Source organism: Phacochoerus africanus, chromosome 16, assembly GCF_016906955.1.
Source record: "Phacochoerus africanus isolate WHEZ1 chromosome 16, ROS_Pafr_v1, whole genome shotgun sequence".
NCBI classification, from domain to species: Eukaryota; Metazoa; Chordata; class Mammalia; order Artiodactyla; family Suidae; genus Phacochoerus; species Phacochoerus africanus.
The window spans coordinates 55,552,382-55,564,040 of NC_062559.1; the positions used below are offsets into that span (position 1 = coordinate 55,552,382).

The 11,659-nt window shown below is 51.5% G+C and overlaps 2 non-coding genes across 2 annotated transcripts; both read right to left on the reverse strand.

The window, feature by feature from the left end:
* Window positions 1–790: 790 nt before the first annotated feature.
* TRNAC-GCA (transfer RNA cysteine (anticodon GCA)) lies at window positions 791–862 on the reverse strand. Its single transcript has one exon. It is a non-coding gene; the product is annotated as a tRNA-Cys (tRNA).
* A 3,651-nt stretch (window positions 863–4,513) lies between these two features.
* TRNAC-GCA (transfer RNA cysteine (anticodon GCA)) lies at window positions 4,514–4,585 on the reverse strand. The gene has a single exon. It is a non-coding gene; the product is annotated as a tRNA-Cys (tRNA).
* Between the last annotated feature and the right edge of the window lie 7,074 nt (window positions 4,586–11,659).

The window sequence follows — 11,659 nt, forward strand, 5'->3', positions numbered from 1 at the left end:
GACTGTGTAATTTGTGGAATTGCATAGTACGCAACCTGTGTGACTGTACTTGGCTGGCCTGGCATAACCATCATCTCTCCAACGTTTCATCTCGAGAGACTTATCGTATGAATGCCTGCTGTTTTTCAGAGCTAGGAAAATATTTTGCTCGGTTGATGCATTGGTATGTTTTCCCTTCTGTTTCATTACCAGGAAGCTCAGGGATAAGTTTTGTATGTTTAGCAGCAGTACCTCGCCCTTCAATTTAAAAATTGTGCTCAAATACACACAGCATAAAACTTATCATCGTAACCACATTTAAGTATACAGCGCAGCGGCATTAGGACTTTCATCGTGTTGTATAGCCGTCACCACTATCCATTTGCAGGTCTTCTTCATCTTGTGGAAATGAAAGTCTGTCCCCATTAATCAATAACTCCCGCCCCCCAGCCCTGGGAACTGCCTTCTGCTTTCTGTCCGTATGATTCTGACTGCCTCGTATAAGTCATCCTTTGCCTTTTTATATTTGCCCCACTGGTGGATTTTTATTGTGTCTTTTATTGCCAGCTGCCTCAGATCCTATTTTTTGAAGCAAGCTTGGTCTAAACAAATAAAAATCAGGATGATAATAATTAGGCACAAGGGAAATGCAGAGACACCTTAGGGCAGACTTCCTCTGCCCTCCAGGAAGAGAGTCTGGCTGAGGAAGTGAAAATGTAGCACATGAGAAATGGCACAGAAGGAACTGGAAATTGCCATTCCATGAGGCTGGGTCTCTGCTTAAGAGGAGTAGGTAAAAGCTATATCACACAGGGGGCACCTGGAGTTGAACCAGGGACCTCTTGATCTGCAGTCAAAGGCTCTACCACTGAGCTATACCCCCAGTGGCCTATGTGGGCCTCTAAGGTCCTTCTACAACTGCAGTCTTTCCCAAGCTGCCTCTCACCATCCTGTGTCTCCCTGGAGACCCACTACCACACCTGTCAGGGCTGCACCCTGTCCTCAGACTCTGCACACCTGTGCCTGCCCAAACAGCCCTCCTCCCAGAGCACCCGCTCCTTTGTCTACTGTTATCATTGCTATTACTGTGACGACTGCTCACTACGGGAGGAACTCTGTCCAGACCCTCGATGTCCAAGACGCTTCATTTCTTTTTTCTCCATCTCCCACTCTCTGTTGCGGTTGCCCTTCCCAGGGACCACGGCCCGAGACCTACGGGCGGCTGTCGGGGTCTCCGCTCACCCCAGGGGAGGCACCTGACCAAGAAGACTGCAGCCCCAGCTGCCTGCGGGGAGAGGCGTGGGCAGGGCTGAACCCAGCTGCCAGCACAGCTCAGAGCCTGGGGCTGGGCTCCTGCCCACTCCCGTGGAACTCAAAACGCCCCTGCTGTGCAGTCATACAGTTTCGAGTCCTGAGCCGTCGCTGCCCATCTCTTTGAGTCTTGCTCGGTTACGCGGCATTACCACCGTCCGCTGTCTCATTCAGATTGGTCTGAGCGCCACTGGCCTCCCGGCGGAGGAGAAGGGCTCCTTGGTCAAGGGTGTGGGGACAGCCGCAGCCCTTCTCTGACCTCCAAACCAGCGCTCAAGGTCCATTTGTCCAACGTGGGCTCGTCAGGCTTCCGAGGCTCCTGAGACGTCGAATGAGGCGCTGCCTGCGGCGGTCCGCCTGCCTCGGGGGAGAAGAGCTCAGAGTGTCAGCAGACGGCGCTTTCCCCGGGATCGTAAAACGACCCTCCGGGAACGGGAACCCGCTTCTCAGGCGGTTTCCCTAGGACTGACTCCTGAAAGCCAAGCAGTGGGGCTCCAGGGGCGGCTTCTGCGGCTCACAGCTGCCCTGGGCAGTGACAGTCCCCGGGCTTCTCCTGAGGTCTGTCCTTCAGCCCCCGCCTCCCCCGCGCAGTCCTGCCCTTCCCTGGAGTCCTAACCTGGCAGCACCTCCGGGTGGTCCCCAGGTGGGGAGTTTGGCGTGCAGACCTGCATCGCCAGACCCAACCGGGGATGCAACCGGGCTGGACCTGGCTCTGGAGCCCTCCCTAATCAGGGTCCGAGAGACGGATGCAGAATAAGCCAGAAGGCCCTCCGGGTTGCCCGGGAAACCAGATGAGCTGTCAGGAGGTTGCTTCCTGAGGCTGCCATCAGGGCACATGGGAATTGAAGGCTCTTGGGGGTAATTTCTCAGGCCACGGAAAATTATTATGAATTATTCCTGTTCCAAAGTAGCTTTCTTTGTTTAGAGGCCAGAATCCTCACAGCCCCGGAGCTGGGAACCTCGGTGTGTCCTCAGGCGACCCTCCTAGATCCCTGCACCCACCATTCCGCCTCCTGACCCCGAGTCCCTTCTCCTCGGTGCAGCAGGCCCGTGATCTGCTCAATGTGGACATCTTAGTCCTTGGGTTTAGGAGTAGAAGATATTTTTTCTGCAAAACAACTTGATCTCTGCTTCGTGTCCCACCCCCACTGAGTGGCAGAAATTTAATGAGACAACCTCAGGACTCCCCCAGTTCCCACCCCAGCCCCCTTGGCATTACCTCTAAGTTCTGAAAGTGCTTTTCCGTATCCATGGGTGTGGGAGCAGGGTTGGCATCTGGCTCCCACGTCGTCCTGACCACATTGGACCTTCTGATCCCAGGCTGGTCACTTCTGTGCCCCCCCCCCCCCCCCCCGTTCCCTGGCTCTCCCGGCCATGCCCACGCCACCCCCCCCCCCCCCCGTGCTGGTGTAGAGTGGTGCCAACCTTTGTTCCCCGAATCCCCCAGCACCCACAACGTCGGAGCACTGACACCTCGCGATCTTCAGGGTCATCCCTTCCCTGTGTTGTCAGACAAAAGACCTCCCCAGGGGATGGGGCGGGGAGAGAGCAGCCTGGGAGGCGGGGCGGTGACCTTGGCACTAAACCGTGGGAAGACCCCGCTTCCCACGCGCTCGCTCCGTCTTCCCTCCATGACTCTCCTACGCCCATCCTTCCAAGACCGCTCGTACAGGGGCTTTCCTAGGACGTGGTACGGAAAGCTTTCGGCGAATTGTCGCCTTTCCTCTTCTCATCAATTCTATGAGACAGGTGCCATTATTATCCCCGATTTACAGAGAGAGAAATGAAAGCTCAGAGAAAGTCAGTAACCCAGAGAGACTCACTCCAGAATTAAAACTGATGACCATATTGCAAGAATTCTTTCAAAAACACAGATCCAGTTGGGACTCTGTCTGCTGGGCAGTCCTAGATAAAACGTCATCCAATTCCTTACTGTCTGATTTTCTTTGAAAGTACTCGGAAGGTAGAGTTCTCGCTGTGGTGAAGCAGATTAAGGATCCAGCAGGTGCATCTGCAGCAGCGTGGGTTCCCTCCCCAGCCTAGGGAACTTCCACATACTGCAGTGAGTAAGACACACTTATATCTGGGTTCGTATATATATATTTGTGTACAGACAGAAGCCCTACAATAAACTAAAATTCAGGTAATGCCCCCGGAGCGCTAAGAGAAAACATCCACTGTCAAAGGTGTGCAGGCAGCTGGAGACCAGCTGGGCGGTCGCGCGGCGGCAGCTGGGTGACAGGGATGGAAGGGAGCCTTGACTCTTCTCTGGATGCTGCTTTGTACGTTTTCAAGTCTGTGCCACGTGACTGCGTCAACTCGCCCAAAGCTAGTTCAGTCACACGTTCAGGAAGTCTCGGTTCAAGCACTGTGACTTCCAGAGGCCTCGGTGGGTCCCTAGGAGGCATCTAGCAAGTCTCTCCAGGAGTTCCCGCTGTGGCACAGTGGGTTAGGAATCTGCAGCAGCTTGGGTCTCGGCAGAGGCACAGGTTCGATCCTGTGGACCAGGAACTTCCACATGCCAGGTATGGACATTAAAAGAAAAAAAGAGTTCCCATCGCGGCGCAGTGGTAACAGACCCCACTAGCACCTGTGAGGATGGTGGGTCCTTCCCTGGCCTCGCTCAGTGGGTTAAGGATCTGGTGTTGCCATGAGCTGTGGTGCCGGTCGCAGATGGGGCTCGGATCCTGCATGGCTGTGGCTGTGGTGGAGGCCAGCAGCCGCAGCTCCAACCCAACCTCTAGCCTGGGAACTTCCATGTGCCGAGGGCGCAGCCCCAACAAGCAAAAATAAAATACAGTAAATGTTAAAAAAGACGGTCCCTGGCCGAGCTGGGGTCGACGGTTTCTTCTGTGCTCTCCCGCGGACAGTCTGCGCCTGCCAGTCAGTGACGCGCAGCCTCTCCCCGACTTTATTTATAAACGCAAATGCTAGCGTAACTCACACACGGAGCTGGCTCTCGCTTTTTCAGCTTTTGTCATCTTATTTGACTGTGTATAAATAAAAGGCTGTGTTGACTGGGAACCGTTTCTCTTGATAGGACTCAAATCAGCCCCAGGGCCTCTGAGGAATGAAGCCGCAAAGTCAGGGGGCTGAGTCCCCGGGAACATCCCAGGCAGTAAGTTTTCCACATCCTCATCCTTGCTGGTTACTCGGGAGGGCTGCAGTCCCAGGAGGCCCAGCAAATAATAACTCCCGGGGAAGGGAAATCCAGGAGGATTACAGGGGGCACCCAGACTTGAACTGGGGACCTCTTGATCTGCAGTCAAATGCTCTACCACTGAGCTATACCCCCTGCTGGCATAACTCCTCGTATCCTCAGAACTTCTCCCTTTGTTGGTCACACCCAGGATACCTGTGATAATTTTAAGACCTGATGTTTATTGGGTGCTTATAATGTGGCTTTATGACCTTCATTTCCTGTATATACTTTTAGAAATTATTTGTGATGATGCCACTTCCACCACTCTGCCACCTGCCTCATGGGTGACAGGGACACAGGGAACAGAAGCAACTTACCCCAAATCACAAAGCGTAAGTGACAGAATCAAGAGTTAAAAGACTGACACTTGGGAGTCACTGCTGTGGGTCAGTGGATTAAAAAACCTGACATAGTGACCATGAGGATGTGGGTTTGTTCCCTCGCCTCCCTCAGCATGGCTGCAAGCTGCGGTGTAGGTTGTAGATGTGGCTCCTTCCAACCCAGAGTGGTTGTGGCTGTGGTTGAGGCTGGCAGCTGCAGCTCTGATTCGACCCCTAGCCTGGGGACCTCCATATGCTGAGGGTGTGGCCCTAAAAATCTTTATCATCCTGCCTCAATTCAGCTGCCCTTTGAGGTTGGATCTCAGCACCCTGCTGCCTCTGGCCACCCTTCTCCCCGCTCTGCAACCCCAGCCGTCCTCACCCCACTTCCCTGGAAACTCTCCCCCCGCCTTCTTTTTTTTTGTCTCTTTAAGGCCGAGGTCTATGGAGGGTCCCAGGGCGAGGAGTTGAATTGGAGCTGCAGCTGCTGGCCTTTGCCACAGCCGCAGGAATGAGGGATCCTTAACCCACTGAGCAGGGCCAGGGATCGAACCCGAGTCCTCATGGATACTAGTCAGGTCATTACCACTGAGCCACAAGGGGAACTCCAGCTCTCCCCCCTTTTATAATGGGGCTCTTGGGGCGTGGACCCAACCCAGCACCTCCCGAGGACCCACCGAGGCCTCTGGAAGTCACAGTGCTTGAACCGAGACTTCCTGAACGTGTGACTGAACTAGCTTTGGGCGAGTTGACGCAGTCACGTGGCACAGACTTGAAAACGTACAAAGCAGCATCCAGAGAAGAGTCAAGGCTCCCTTCCATCCCTGTCACCCAGCCGCCACGCGACCGCCCTGCTGGTCTCCAGGTGTGAGCACACCTTGGAAAGCGCACGTTTTCTCTCAGCGCCCGGATTAACTGAGCTTTAGTTTATTGCGGTGCTTCTCTCTGTATCCAAATATGTAAACATACCAGGATATAAATGCTTCCAACTTGGAGTTCTCGACACTAATAAGACAAAACCATTCTCGAAATCAATACAAACGAAATCACAAGCCCAACAACGTTCAAGTGCATAGCAATTCCGATGGAAATGTCTTGCCAGATGAGGTTTTTGCTATTCGCTTGGGAGGCTGCTCCTGCCTGAAGTCCCAGCTGTCCCCTTCAACTCCTCTCTGAAACGGCCACCACGCCCGGCAGCGGCCTCTCGCCGCCCAAGTCCGCCTCTGGGGGGCTGAACTCAGCCTTGCTCGGCCTGGCCCCGAGCTGCCATGCAGGCTGCAGGTGTGGCTCCTTCGCATCCCGAGGTGCTGTGGTTCAGCGGCTCGATGCTCAAAGCCAACAAGGGAGAGGCAGGTGTCGGTAGAAAGAAAGGTGCTTACGTCAGGAAAGCCGACGGTCTGGGAGAAGAAGGTGGACTCCGGTCCTGGAAGAACTCGGGAGACCCTGCTCAGCCCCGACGGCTTTTAAAGGGAGAAAAGGGGGAAGAACCCAGGTGACTCGTAGAGGCAGGGGGCTGGGCTCTGCATCCTGCTCCAGACCTCCCCTGCATCCTCCGGGCAGACTGGCTGGCTCTCTCCGCAGGGGCTCTCCCCCGGGGGTTCTGCCTGCAGAATTGCGAAGGGGCTCTTGGGGGTAGCAAGCTGGCCATCCTTGAACTGCTTAATTCTTCCTTCTTACGTCGCTGAATCTAGGGAAAGATGGATTAGACAAGGCGGGGTGTGCGTTCGGGAGAGTGTGAGTCAGGAGTTAGGGCCAACTGCCTAGTGATCTTATTCCTATAATCAGGTTCTATTAAGGTTAGAGGGGAACAGAAATGGGCAAACAGGAAAGGAGCAAAAGAGCTGCTTTCGGAGTTCCCATCATGGCGCAGCGGGAACTTATCCAACTAGTGTCCATGAGGATGCAGGTTTGATCCCTGGCCTTGCTCAGTGGGTTAAGGATCCAGCGATGCCTTGAGCTGTGGTGTAGGTCACAGATGTGGCTCAGATCTGGGGTTGCTGTGGTTGTGGCTGTGGCTGGCAGATGCAGCTCCCATTTGACCCCTAGCCTGGGAACCTCCATATGCCACAAGTGCAACCCTAAAAAGCCAAAAAAAAAAAAAAAACTGCCTTTGAAGTCAGCCTCTGGGAGTTCCCTGGTGGCTCAGTGAGTTAAGGATGCAGCATTGTCACTCTTGTGGCTTGGATCACTGCTGTGGCATGGGTTCCCTGACCTGGGAACCTCCGCATGCTGTGGGTGCAGGAAAAAAACCCAAAAAACGACGTTAGCCTCTCTTCCTCTGTCATGACAGCTATTACAGCCCAGGCAGTGCCAACGTGATCATAAACATGGGCACACGCCGGCACTGGTATCTAGATGACAGGAGCCATGCAAACCAGCCATAGGATGCCGATCTTTAAACAGTTAAGTTTGTTATTAAAATATGAGGGAGTTCCCACTGTGGTGCTGTGGGTTAAGACTCTGACTGCAGCCCCTTGGGTCACTGTAGAGGCATGAATTTAATCCCGGGCCAGGCGCACTGGCTTAAAAGATCCAGCATGGGAGTTCCCGTCGTGGCTCAGAGGTTAACGAATCTGACTAGGAACCATGAGGTTGCGGGTTCAATCCCTGGCCTTGCTCAGTGGGTTAAGGATCCAGTGTTCCCATGAGCTGGGTGTAGGTCCCAGATGTGGCTCGGATCCTGCGTTGCTGTGGCTGTGGTGTAGGCTGGCAGCTACAGCTCCGATTGGACCCCTAGCCTGGGAACCTCCATATGCTGAGGGAGTGGCATAGAAAAGGCAAAAAAAAAAAAAAAAGGTCCATCATTACCCAAGCTGGTACAGGTTGAAGCTGAGGCTTGGATTCGATCCCTGACCCCAGAACTTTCACATGCTGCAGGTGCAGCCAAATATATATATATATATATATGAATAGAAACTTTGAAAGATTCTCATGGAGTTCCCGTTGTGGCGCAGTGGTTAACGAATCCGACTAGGAACCTTGAGGTTGCGGGTTCAGTCCCTGCCCTTGCTCAGTGGGTTAAGGATCTGGCATTGCCGTGAGCTGTGGTGTGGGTTGCAGACGCGGCTTGGATCCCGAGTTGCTGTGTCTCTGGCGTAGGCCGGTGGCTACAGCTCCGATTCGACCCCTAGCCTGGGAACCTCCATATGCCGCAGGAGCGGCCCAAGAAATAGCAACAACAACAGCAATAACAACAACAACAACAACAAAAAAGATTCTCAGGCGAACTCAAGCACCATTGAAAAACATTGATCTGCTGTCCGCTTCATGCCTGGGCACCTCCGGGCTGCCCACGGGGGTCAGAACCAGACCCTAAAGGTTCTGATTTCTGCTCCAGAATCTAGGACCTCAGGCCTCCCCACAAACACCCCGCCCTGCCTTCACTTTCTCCTTCCCACAGGTTGGACTGTGGTCCAACCTCTCCACCAGCCAGCGGGAGGAGCCTTTCCCAGGAGAACCCCCATCTCAGGAACAGGAGGAGCTGGTAAGCTGAGGAACTGCACAGTCTGGTTAACTAGGGCCACGAAAGTTTGTCCCTAGGGAGGGTCTCACTTTCAGGTCTATTGTCCTGGCATCCGGTTCATGGATTCCAAGTGAAGCTTTGGGAGTTCATTTTGTCCAAGATGAAACACCTGACAGCTTGTGAATGCTTCTAAACTCCATTTAAAAATGCAGTCAAAGACAGAAGCCTTTGTTTTTGCAGTAATAATATAAGAATGCAACGTCTGGAGCCCAGCACTGTGATAAAAGCAATGCTCTTAGCAAGGAAGTCTTCGGTACATTCTAAGCCAACGAAGCAGAAATGTGGTTGGCAAACTGTGAGATTCTACCAGCTCATAGAAAAGCTGAATTGGTTTTTTAAAAGTTCTTTAAGAAATAAATAATTTTTGTGACAGAGTTGAATGAATACAAGAAAACATGGGGTTCCTTGGTTGGCTCGGTGTGTTAAGGATCTGGCCTTATCGCTGCTGTGGCTCAGGTCACTGCTGTGGTGCGGGTTCAGTCCCTGGCCCTGGAACCTCAGCATGCCCCAAGGGCAGCCAAAAAAAAGAAAAAACATACAAGAAAAAGCAAGAAGGTATTTCATCATGGCAGTATGTATAAGAAAATACAAATAGCTATGGAATTGGACTCTTTTGGAGGAGCTCCCACTGTGGCTTAGTGAGCTAGGGACCCTATGTCGTCTCTGTGAGGAGGCAGACTCAGTTCCTGGCCTGGATCAGGGAGTTACGGATCCGACCTTTCAGTGGCTGTGGTGTGGACCATGGCTAGAGCTCCCCGTGGCCTGGGAACTTCCATATGCGGCAGGCACGGCGGAAAAAGAACCAATGTGTAGGTACCCACGCAGTCTCTTAGACACGTCCGTCCCCAGGACCAGTAAGATTTCAGAGACACTTGAGCCTTTGAATAACTACCTCATGAATTAATCTAAGTGTCCTACAGCGATATTGGCCTTCAACTTTTTTTGTGTAAAAATGGGCACCAAAAATTATTGTCATGTTTTGCACAAATCTACTGGAAATCTTTAACCAAAGTTTTCCACAAGTGGTAGGCCCCCAAATTCAGCTTTTGAAGCTTTAGGGAGTTGCAATAAATGAACAAAATCTGCAAACAGAAAGACACTGAAATATAATCTTGCAAAAGCAAGAGAGAAACTGAACAAATTAAACAATGACGGTTCACATGATATGCAAGATTTATTTCTCAAATTCTAAAATTGCTCTTGTGGTGTCTCAGGAGAATCTTTGGCTGGAGCACCTCGTTTCAATTGGATAAATTTACATTCTCTACCTGAAGCGAATGACATTTTCAAAGCTTATGATTTTTCAGCATCTAAATTTGGTGAAATATTCCAAAGAATCATACTTGGTTCAAGAGCTTTGTCTTGCAAATATTTTTGTGGAAGAAATGTACTTTGTCTCCTTTTTAAATTAGTATTTATTTTGTATATTAATTATCATTATTATTTTTTGGCTATACCTAGGGCATGTGGAAGTTCCTGGGCAAGGGATCAAACCCATGCCCGCAAAAATGACCCAGGCCACTGCAGTGACAATACAGATCCTCAAGCCACTGCACCACAAGGGAACTCCATATTTGTATTTATTTTAGAAATGTGCTTGGGGAGTTCCTGCTGTGGCATGGTGGGTTAAGGATCTGGCATTACAGCTGTGGCTCAGATTCAATCCCTGGCCCAGTAACTTCCGTATGCGGCAGATAAGCCCCAAAACAAAAAGCAAAAAGACCCCAAACAAAGAAATGTACATTGAATGGAAGCAAAAAGATGATACCTGTGAAAATTGTGTGGCTAAAATGTTTACATATTGCAATACAAAATAAAAATTACAACCAAAAGTACTTTTCAATTAGCACACTTTGCTCTGAGCTTACCAGTTACCTCAGCACCTATACTGAAAGTATTGTCATTACACAGACTTTGGGAGTTCCCTGGTGGCTCAGCAGGTTAAGGATCTGGCATTGCTACTGCTGTAGCATAGGTTTGACGGGAACTTCCACAAGCTGTGGGTTTAAAAAAAAAAAAAAAAATTGTTCTGCAGAGAAGATTCAACTGAAAGTGGCTGTGCCTTCCTGGCTCCAGGCTAATGCCCTGCGTGCTGATGAGAAAGGTGGGGTTATGTCAACATTGAGACTGGAACCCTGATATCTGACTCCTCTCAGGGGCTCTTTCCCTTTGCCACACTCTGGGGAGCAAGAGGAGCCTCCCTGGACCCTGGCCAGTCCCACCAGCACCCCCTCCCCATTTCCTTAAAACTGCAGGCAGCCATTGAAAATCACAGTGTCATGCCGGCTGGTCTGGATGGACAGGTGCCTTAGAGGAAACTCGCACTGCTAGATGGGTCCCAACAAGCAGCCCGTTTATCAATTTTAATATTGATCCCATGTCGAAATGATAATGTTTTGGATATATTGGGTTTAAAAATTTGGAAATTAGTTTCAGCAATGTCTTTTTTAGGGCCACACCCATGGCATATGGAAGTTTCCAGCCTAGGGGTTAAATCGGAGTTGCAGCCGTCGGCCTACACCACAGCCAAAGCAATGCAGGATCCAAGCCACATCTGGGACCTACACCACAGCTCACGGCAACACTGGATCCTTAACCCATTGAGCAAGGCCAGGGATCGAACCTGCATCCTCATGGATGCTAGTCAGATTCGTTTCTGCTGAACTCCTCGCTGATGTCTTTTTATTTTTATTAAAGCATTTTCTCATTTTTCATAAGATATAATTGACGTACAGTCTTGTGTTAAAGATGCTGACACCATAATGGTTTGACATGCGCACATACTGAGAAAGGATCACGGCAATAGGTCTGGTTAACATCCATCCCTTCCGCAGTTACGTTTTCCCCCTTCTGCCGAGGACTTTAAGACCCAGAGGGAAGTTTGTACTTTTACCGGCCCCCATCTCCCATTTTTAATTTAAATATTTAACGTGGCTGCTGGTACGTGTAAACATGAGTTCTATTTCTGCGGGGAGGGACGGTGTAGGCCTTGGCCTCGACAGGACCGCCCTGGTGGTGGGGCCAAGGGGTTGCCCGGGACTCGAGAGCCCTGTGCCCGGCCAGCATCTTCGCCCAGGCTCTGCCTCCGCTGACCAAGCAGAGGGGCCTTGCTGTTCCTCTCTGGCTCTGATTCTTGAGGTCCTGACTTCTCTCTTTCTCTCTTCTCGCGGTGCCCTAGGCCTGTGGAAGTTCCCAGGCCAGGAATCAGACCTGACCACAGCAGATCCTTAACTGCTAGGCCGCCAGGGAACTCCTGTCAGACCCACTTTCCCCAGGCTGTATGGCCGTGGCAGTTTCCCGGACGCTCCAAAACAGACAGTGGGG